Here is a 10,957-nt window from a genome sequence, read left to right as displayed (position 1 = left end):
CGTTGCCAGGCCATCTTCCCCCTTTCAGACGATGAAACAGAGGATGCGGACATCTTACGACTCATCCCTCGAAAGAGGAGACAAATGGGGTCGACAGAGCAGGGTGGCTCCTCTATGCCAGCATTGATCGCATCACCGACCACTACAACACAGAGGACAAGCAGGGGAAGTGTCGAGCACCAAACCCCGATGCCAGTACCGGTGGTGGAAAAAGACCCGGTGGAACCCGCCGAGCACATGGAGCAGGCACGGTCGAAGAGACGCTCCTTTACCACATCATTCCATGCTTCCAAGCTGCAAGTATCTGTAACTTTGATGTAAGCTTATAATTTGTATTGAATACTATTGTCTTCTAAACTTTTCTCTGGTATATTAGGTCGGCGTCCACCGAAAATCCTGACCAGCTAGCCGGGTGTGGCACGGCTTCGCCAGTACTAGCGAAAAGAACTGCTCAGTAGCCGACTACAGAGGAACCTATAGAAGAAATTCCAACGAAACCTCAGCAGACGAGCGGCCAGACGATAGTCCCCGAGCAGCTGGTCAAGAAGACAGCCAAGCAGAGTACAAGTGCTTCGAGCACTAGCCCTGTTGAGGTGGATACCTTGGCGCCAAGGGAACCAGACCAAGCCAAGGAGCAGCAACCGAAGTTGGCACAGAGCACGCTTGCCGATGCTATGGCTCGTGAGAAAGCCATAGTGGTCGCGAAGACTACAGACTCTAGACCAGCGCCACCCCCTGAATAAGAGGCTAAAGAGGACGAAGTCAAAGAGATCCTAGGCCGTCCCCAAGACAAACAATAGCATGTATATGTGTCGCGCTGGCGGAACGACGAGTGGGTTATGCATGAAGAAATCCTAGAGGTCGAAGAGACCCTAAAAGTTGAACGAGCGGCAAAGCGTTTGGTGATAGAAGTCCAGGTATGTTTGGCTTGACCACTTGACCCTGTTATATAGTTGAACTATCTGACTTAGCTTATTTATATGCAGGACTTGATGAAGACCGCAAGGTACCAAAAGAGGTGCTTCGACCAGATTGAGGGAATCACGGTGAACAATAGAGAACTGGCGGCCGAGGTGGAACGCTTGTGCCACCAACTTGAAGCTGCCATCTAGGAGAGGACAAAGCGAGAAGCACAGAACCAGAACTTGGTCAGCCAGCTCAATAACAAAGAGCAGGAAAAAACAAGTAAGTTGTCATTTTATCACAGCAAGTGTATGACACGTGTTGTTGTGTTGTTGGTAGTGACAGCTGTAATGCAGGCTTAGAAGCTGAGGTAACCCACCTCCAAGAGGAGAATAGCCGTATGACTGTAGAGTGTGGCCGCCTGAAGGAGGACAACAAAAAACTGGCGCGCAGCTAGTCTCAACTCCAGGACCACACCACCAAAATGAAGGAGGAGCTGAAGAGTAAGTATTCTAGACCATCATTCTCATTCTGTTTCCCGCCTTATCTTGTCGTGCCATTACATTTGATGTCTTGTATGGTGTGCAGTTTTAAAAGTCAATGCCAAGAGGCATCTAGAAGCCGTGATGAAAGAGCGTGACGGCTGGAAAGCACGATGCCTCGAGGCCACCAAGGATCGGGACACCTGGAAGAACCGGTGCTAGGAAGTGGCAACTGGCATTTTGCCCGTCCTCGACCTTGTCGACCCGATGCTCACAGAGGAAGAGCCAAGGACGCCCTAGCTCAGACTGGTCAAGAGATGTAGACAAGCATGGGGATGGTTCCAAGAGTTCGTGAAGGAGGCGAGTGAGTACACGGGTGCCCATGTGCTAAGCATGGTTTGTGCCCACTACCCCCTGATCGATCTCAAGCGCCTGGAGGCTAGATACCCAAAGGAGGTAGACCTAGACAAGGCGGAGGAGCTTCAGATGGCCTAGCTAGACCTGTCGCCAAAGATAATTGGTGACATTAACCTGTGTGGAGGTGGGACAGCACCTGTATAGGGTACGCCATCGACAAGTCAGCTGGAAACGCCATCAGTTGCAAGCCAACCGAAGAAGCCTGTGGCCTCAATTAGCCAGGCATCGGCGGGGCCATCCCCTTCAGCTCAACTAGCACAAGAGTCCCCGAGACTCGAGTAGGATATCGAAAGCAGCGAGCAGTAGGTGCCGTGCGCCCCGACCAGCCAATGTAATAGGCTTAGAGTTGTAGAAGGAGGACATAGTTGTGTTATTGTAAACTTGGGCCTCTTTAGGCAAGCTTGTAATAATGTAACTGTATATCATCATAAGCTTGTTTGCTTTGTATAAAATGTATTTAAGCTTGAAACTTATGTTGGTGTAACTAAGTGAGAACATGATAACGTTCTGTTTAGTTGTACCATTTTGCTCGACACATCATACCGAAAAGTTTGTGCGGCCCTAGTTTGCCATGTGGTCGGAGTATGAGGTGCGTGACCTATGCACACGCAGACATGGACAAGTCAAACCAAGGGGGATCTGCCGATCACCCGTAACGTAGAGAGCGGATCCCTTGCATGTGTTGGGAGGAACCGAAGACAGGTCCTGCTTCGAAAACCGTAGAAGGAGTGGTGGTCGGCTTTTACTGGCTAAGTTAAAATAACCATAAAAGTCGAAGTGACACATTAGAGTGGTCAGAGAAATCATAATAGCTTTATTGAAGTAAATTGAAAATACAAGAGGGGTACATATCTCAGTAGTTAAGCATAGAAAAGCTTGTCGATGTGCCACGAGTTTGGTACGTCCGTACCATCTAGGTGAGCTAACCTGTAAGACGTTGGTCGTGTGACCTCCTTGATCATGAAGGGCCCCTCCCATGGGGTTGCAAGTTTATGGACACCAGCCTGGTTCATCTTCCACTTTAGGACCAGGTCCCTGACCACAAAGAACCACTCTTTAACGTTCTTGTTGTAGTACCTGCGCAAAACAGCAAGGTATTTGGTCATACGTACATAAGAATTGAGCCACTTCTCTTCTACGCTCTTCACTTCTAGCTCCCATACTTCATTGGCCTTGCCTTCATCGAAGTTCTCTACCCGTGCTGATCTGAAAGCTATATCTGCAGGGAGGACTGCCTCAGCGCCGTAAACCATAAAGTATGGCGAGACGCCGGTGTTACGACTGGGCTGAGTTCTGAGTCCCCAGACTACGGCTGGTAACTCTTTGAGCCATCTTCCGGGAGCTTTGTCATTTTATCTATACATCCTCTTCTTCAACGCGTCCAAGATCATGCCATTTGCCCGCTCGACTTGTCCATTAGCTCTAGGGTGCGCCACCGAGACGTATTTTACTACTATGCTCCTTTCATCGTAGAAGTCCCAAAAAGCGTTCCCGATGAACTGAGTACCCAGATCGGTGATGATGCTGTTGGGTATGCCAAAACGATGGATGACCTGGTCGAGGAACATGACAGCCTTTTCTAAGGATGCCTGTACCAAAGGCATGTATTCTATCCACTTAGAAAATTTGTCGATCAGCACAAAAACGTATGTAAATTTCCCTGGAGCCGGTTTGAAGGGCCCGATCATATCCAGTCCCCAGCATGCGAAGGGCTAGGAGGCTAGTATTGTCTGGATCTCATGTGCTGGTACGTGGATTCTCTTGGCGAAGAACTGACAACCCTCACAGTGGCAGACTAGCTTCTCTGCGTCGGCTACTGCTGACAGCCAATAGAACCATGCTCGGAAAGCCTTGCCGACTAGCGTTCTTGAGGCCGCGTGGTTGCCGTAGGAGCCAGAGTGGATTTGGTCCAGGAGATGTTCGCCATCCACCTGGGTTATACACTTTATCAAGATTTCCTCCTTTGCATTCTTGTGCCATAGCTTGCCATCGACGAGCAGGTACTGCTTACTACAATGCATCAGGCGCTCGTTCTCTATCCGATCAGTGTGACCACTGCCATCTGTTAAGTATTTGATGAAAGGTATTCTCCAGTCGGGCTCATGAGTGGTCGGAGGGGGCTCGGTGGTGCTTGACGCCAGAACCATAGCCACCAATTGCTGGTCTGGAGGCTTGTCTACCGTGGAATCTTCCTCTTCGATGGAAGGTGTGAGCAGGTCTTGGATGAATACGTCATGTGGGATTTTTGCTCAGGATGATCCTAACTTTGACAGTGCATCCGCTGCTTGATTCTTGTCCCGGACCACGTGTATGTACTCGATGCCATAGAACCTGCCTTCTAGCTTTCTGATCAATTTGCAGTATGCATCCATCTTTTTGCTGGTTGTGTCCCAGTCCTTGTTGAGTTGGTTGATGACCAGAGCAGAGTCTCCGTAGACATAGAGATGTTTAACGCCAAGCTCAACCGCAATGCGCAAACCATGTAGGCATGCTTCATACTCAGCGGCATTATTAGATGCTAGGAAATAAATCCTGAGGACATACCAGAGCTGCTCCTTGGATGGTGACATGAAAAGGACTCCTACTCCCGCACCGTCAATGTTGAGAGAGCCATCGAAGTACATCGTCCAATATTCGTCGGATCTAGGAGAGGCAGGCGTGCTTAAGTCTGTCCACTCGACGATGAAATCAACAAGTGCCTAAGACTTGATTGTAGTGCGGCTTGCAAACTCCAAGGAAAAGGGGCATAGCTCCATTGCCCATTTGACGATGCGCCCATTCGCATCCTTGTTGCTAATGATGTCTCGCAGAGGGTACTCAGTCATGACCACCACACGATATCCGTCGAAGTAGTGTTTCAACTTTCAGGATGTTATCAGTATGGCATAGATCAACTTCTGAATCTGTGGGTATCTGGTCTTGGACTCATTGAGTACCTCACTAATGAAATAGATTGGTCGTTGTACCTTGTAGATGTGGCCGGGCTCGTCTCGCTCGACCACCATGGCCGTGGAGACCACTCGATTAGTAGCCGCAATGTATAGCAGGAGTATTTCGTCTTCTCTTGGAGCAGTGAGGACCGAAGGTGATGTAAGGTATTGTTTCAGCTATGTGAAGGCAGCGTCTACTTCCTCCGACCACTCAAACTTTTCGGATGCTTTGAGTAGTTTAAAGAACGGTAATCCTTTTTCGCCTAATCTTGATATGAAATGGCTGAGGGCGGCCATGCATCCGATAAGCTTCTGAACATCCTTCACCTTTTTGGGAGGCTTCATGTCCAAGACAGCTTTGACTTTCTCTAGGTTAGGGCGTATGCCGTCGTGACTGACGACGTTGCCGAGTAGTATGCCAGAAGGAACACCAAAGATGCACTTCTTTGGGTTTAACTTCCACTAGAATGTATTAAGGGCTATAAAGGTGCGTTCTAGGTTGTCAACAAGGGTATGAGCTTCCTTAGTTTTGACAACTATATCATCAACATAAGCATCGATGAGGTCATCTTTTATCTCGTCTTTGAGGCAAGCTTGTATAGCGCGTTGGTAGGTAGCCCCAGCGTTCTTGAGCCCGAATGACATGGTTGTGTAGCAGTAGGCGCCGAAGGGTGTGATAAAAGATGTCTTGATCTGGTCATCCTTTTTGAGAGCGATCTGGTGATAACCAGAGTAGCAATCGAGAAAGGAAAGGAGCTCGCAACCGGTGGTTGAATCTACGACCTCGTCTATGTGAGGTAAGCTAAAGGGGTCCTTAGGGCAGTGTTTGTTGAGATCAGTGTAATCAACGCACATTCTCCATTCATTATTCTTTTTGTGTACAAGAACCGGGTTGGCTAACCACTCTAGACGATACACTTCTTTGATAAATCCGGCTGCCAAAAGCCATGTAACTTCTACCCTAATCGCCTCCTTTTTGTCGCGAGCAAACCATCATAGCTTCTGCTTGATAGGTTTGGCCTTGCCATTGACATTCAAGGAGTGCTCGATCAAGTTCCGAGGTACACTGGGAATGTCAGCAGGTTTCCATGTGAACACATCCACGTTGCTCCTCAAGAACCTGACGAGCGCGTCTTCCTATTTAGGATCCAGGTTGGCCCCAATAAGGGCCGTTTTGCTGGGATCACCATCGACCAGCTGGATCACCTTGTGCTCCTTAGACTTGATGTTCTTGCATGGAGCCTCGAGCTCTGGGATCTCCTGGTGGTCGGTCGAGGTCTTCTTGGCATCGAGTATGGTCTTGGCCATGCGAATAGAGAGGTCGTGAGCCTCTGCTATCTTGAAACTGTCATCTTCGCAGGTATAAGCTATGTACACGTTGCCTCGGAGGGTTAGAACTCCTTTCTCGGTAGGCATCTTGAGCACCAGATACCTATAATGAGGTATGGCCATGAACTTGGTGAGCGACGGTCGACCAAGAATAGCATGGTAGGTGACGTCAAAGTCAGCGACCACGAAGTTGACGTAGTCGGTGCGGAAGTGGTTCGGGGTCCCAAACTGCACAGGTAGCGTGATCTGCCCGAGAGGTGTAGAGCTCTGTCTGGGGAGAACACCCCAGAACTGTGCCTCGTACGGCTTGAGGTCCGCCTAAGCTATCTTCAGAGCAGACAGACTATTCTTGAACAGTATATCAATGGAGCTGTCGCCGTCGATTAGTACTCTGTCGAACTAAACCTTGTTGATACAAGGATTGAGGACCAACAGAAAATGCCCTGGCTCAGGTATTGTGGCCCATTGGTCCTTTCTGCTGAAGGAGATTTCACGGTGAGACCACGAAGGGAGCCGCGGATCGATGAGGAGATTGTCGGTGTTGGCCATGTTCAAGCAAGCGTGGGCGAGCAGCTTGCATTCTCGTTTGGTCTCAATGGACACTTTGCCTCTGATGATGGTGTGCACGCGATCGGTTGGCTTGATGTACTTGTGACAAGGGTCTGCATCGTCATTGTCGTTATCCTCATTGCGCTATTCCCCCATGTCATTAGGCTTGTCAGACGTATCTGGAGCCTATTGACGCGTGTAGATAGACTTGAGGACACGGCAATTCTCCATGGTAGGGTTTGACTTAGGATGGAGCTGGCAGGGCCCTTTCAATGCTTTGGCGTAGTCGTCTTCATAGTTACGACGTCCACCACCCTTTTTAACAGTGTTGACCTCGCTGTCGTCTTCCCGAGCACGCTTGCTCCTGTAATCGTCACGGCGGTTACGCCGCTGATTACGTTGGTCACGGTGGTCGCGGGAGTCGTTGTGCTGGTTGCGGCGGTCAAAATTGTCGTTCCGACCACAGTTGCCGCGGTAGTCGTCGCGGTGTGGGGGGTGGTCGGAGCGTGGAACCCATGCTGCTTCTTTAATAATTATCTTTTTAGCGTCGTCGGCGTCCGCATATTTCTTAGCGGTGGCCAGGAGCGCTGTGACCGAATCAGGTCTCTTGCGGAGAAGCTTGTCCCTTAGGGCGTCGTGGAAGCGGAGGCCAGTGATGAAAGCCTCGATTGCCTCGTTGTTAGAGATTGATGGGACCTTGATGCGCATCTTCGAGAAACACCAGACGTACTTGCGCAGTGGCTCATCTTTTCGATCTCAAATCCATTGCAGGTCATATTTGTTGCTTGGTTGTTCACAAGTAGCAATGAAGTTGTCGACGAAGGCTTGCTTGAGCTCCTACCAAGAGTCGAAATAGTTTGCCGGCAAGCTGGCTAGCCATTAGTGACCTGCATGGCCAATAGCGACTGGGAAATAGTTAGACATGACGTGCTCGTCAGCCATGGCTGATCTGCACGCAGTCTCGTAAAGCATGACCCATAATTCGGGGTTTTCCTTGCCGTCATACTTCTGAAGTTTCTCGAGCTTGAAATTCTTGGGCCATATGACTTGGCGAAGCTATGGAGTAAACTGCTTCAAACCCAGCGGGCCGTGGGCAGTGTCATATTCCATACGGTGATAACTTTCGTGGGATGCTCGATCGTCGACTCTCTGGTTGATGCGAGCACGCAGATCGCGTCCACTGAGGTAATGGCGGAGATCGTTATTGCCATCGTGGCGATCTCGATTGCCATCTAGATTAGCCCTATGACCGTGCTTATCATGGCGATTGTCGTGGTTGTCCCGGCGGTTATCATCCCGGACATCGTGGCGGTTGTCGTCCCGACGGTGGTTGTCATCCTGGCCACCGTTTCCACCTTGATGGTTGTCTGATGGATCGTTGTTGCGCGAGCCACGTTGGTTGAGTGGCTGTGAGCGACTTGGGTGCTAGCGACTGTGGCTTGACTTGACTAAAACGGATGGAGCCCGAGCTTGGTTTACAATCTCCGTGGTCTGGGCCATAGCAGCCGTCAGATAGGCTTGTATTTCATCATGAACTGCTTGGGTTTCCGGGGTGTTGGGTAGCTGTTGCATTGTCACCATGGCAACGGCTACGTTGGCACTTGGAGTCCTGAAGACCTGTTTGTCCCCCACCCTGTCAAAAGCATCGTTGAGGTCACGTGGCTGGACCCTTATGTGTCGTGCCTCCTGGTCTGCTTCAGCTTCGATTTGTCAGCGATTAAACCAGTCAATATTGCGTGCTTCGCGTGCAGTCCTTTCTTGTTCTGTTTCACCAACTGCTGGCGGTTCGTCATTGCTGACAACATGGATCAAATCCCCTCATCTTGGTGGGAAAGATGGGAATTGTGAGAACCCCGTGGCGTGGTCTGTGATATCCAGATCGTACTTGACGCCTTCATCTTCATGATGCTAAAGCTCAGTGTGGACAGATGCATTAGATGCGGTGCCAGATGAGGAGCTGGAGTCACCCTCTTGGACTGTGTGGACGGATCCTTCTTGATAATCTTCAATCCGGATCATGTTGACGAAGTTGCGTAGCTTCGGCCGAGGTCGGTGCATAAAACACAGATCCAAGCGGCGTTGTAGGTTGTAGGCGTAGCTGGAGGCAACGTTTTGTAGGCCATAGGGCTGGAACTGGTGGTTCTTCATCGAGGCTTCGTACTCGGAGAGCCAGAGACCCGTCGCGAAGGCAGGTCGGCGATGAGCAGAGCGCCCTTCAGGAGTAGATGTGACCATGAGATCTGTACCAAGTCGTGCAGGATGACTGGTCTGAGCTGGTCGGGTAGATCTATTGTGGGGAGCGGTTACCTGCTCATTAGGTTGACTTTGAATCGTACTTACCAAAGCTAGGGTTTCGGTGAGTTTGGTGCCGACCCGATCGATGGAGTCGAGCAGGTCAGTGTTGTCGATCTACTTCCCTTTGTAGCGGGGAAGCGGATGACGAGTTGTCGGTGTGGCTAAAGGTGATGCAGGCGTGGTCGGAGCTAGATGTACCGTGGTCGGAGCCAGATCCATCATGGTCAGAGCCATATCCATCGTGGTCGGAGCTGTATCCGTCGTGGTCAGAGCCATATCCGTCGTGGTCGGAGCCGTATCCACCGTGGTTGGAGCCATAGCCGATGCAGGTGAAGCAGTGGTCGGCGCAGACTGAATCCACGCCTCCTCCGGGGTCATGGCGATGAAGTCGTCGGAGCCGGTGGTCCAGGTGATCTGGCCAACGGTGAACGTGAGGCCGTTCGGCGTAGCCATGGAGCCAGAGATGATGACCATCTTGTTTGCTTGGAGAGCAGTACGCACACCCCCTACCTGGCGCGCCACTGTCGATGAAATATAGTCGGCAGTCTACCTAGGAGTATGCCCAAGGTAGTAGATTGTCGGTAGACAAGTGCGCAAGCCACAAACAAGATGGTGATGTAAGACAGACACGAGGTTTTATCTAGGTTCGGCCGCCAAGAAGGCGTAATACCTATATCCTGCGTCTGATTTGTATTGATGTATGTCAATGAGAGATGTTTTTTAGAGGGGTCCCCTGCCCGCCTTATATAGTCCGGGGGGTAGGGTTACAGATCTAGAAACTAATCATAGCCAGTTACAATTGCCATATGTGGCCGGATAAGGATTCTTATTCTAACCGACCAAGATCTTGATTGATCACCAAATCCGCCTTGACTCCTTGCGCGGGACTCCGATCAGGTTGGCCAGGCCGCACGTCGTCTTTTGGTGGACCGGACCCACCGATCCGAGCCGGCCCAAGCTTAGCCATAAGGGTATAGGGGTCAATACCCCCACACTCGGCAAAACATCGTTGTGTTCCTCCTTCTCTCTTTACTTTGAGCAATTCAATTCTTGTCTTTTACATTCCTAGAATTGCCATGCTAGAGTAGGATTGGAACCTAGGGTGCTAAACTTTTGTACGTTAGATCAATAGAAATACTTTCTAGGCATAAGGGGTTAATTGGGCTAACCATAGAGTTTAATTATTGCAAAAAAAATAGAATTAGCTCAATTCACCCCCTATCTTGGGCATCTTGATCCTTTCACTTGGCACTTTTTCTCATCAAGTTGTCATCCACCAGCATGTAATGCTTTCTTCGATGGATTAGGTGTTCAGTTTTAGTCTTATCGACGGGTACTTCGGCGCTGGAGAGGTACTTGATGAACTATTCCCTTCAATTGGCGGCCGATAAAGGTACCATAAGTACCAGCTGCTCGGTGGGGGGGACTTTTTGAATTTCCTTATCTTCCTTAATGGATGGCGCCAGAAGATCTTGAACGAAGACCCCTAGCGGAATCATGGCGTGAGAGGAGCCTAACTTGGATAGGTGATCAGCGAGCTGATTTTGATCGCGTACCATGTGGTGGTACTCGATACCATAGAACTTCCCTTCAAGCTTCCTGATTTCGGTGCAATATGCATCCATCTTTTCGCTGGAGCAAGACCAGTCTTTGTTGAGTTGGTTGATGACCAGCGCGGAGTCCCTGTATACCATGAGGCATTTGACGCCGAGCTCAACGGCTATACGGAGTCCGTGGAGACATGCTTCATATTCGGCGGCGTTATTGGAGGCCAGAATCTACCTTCGTGGGCAGCACGTCTGGAGTCTTGATACGCGCATGTCGGATGACATCGACAAAGCTTTCAGACTTTTTTTCTTTGACCCTGCTACAAGATTCATTCTTTATCTTTCAACAGGCTCGGAGACTAAGTGGGCACACTTCACCTTGCGGTGAATGTGCGCTTTCCTCATCTCGAGGCTACGCCTGGGGACTGGCTGCCTTCTCGGCTGGTCTTCTACTTTCTGACCCTGGCACCACGTGACTACGTCACCTACTATTAGGCTCGGGGAC

Source organism: Miscanthus floridulus, chromosome 1 (assembly GCF_019320115.1).
Source record: "Miscanthus floridulus cultivar M001 chromosome 1, ASM1932011v1, whole genome shotgun sequence".
Taxonomy (NCBI): Eukaryota; Viridiplantae; Streptophyta; class Magnoliopsida; order Poales; family Poaceae; genus Miscanthus; species Miscanthus floridulus.
This window is presented reverse-complemented; position numbering follows the sequence as displayed.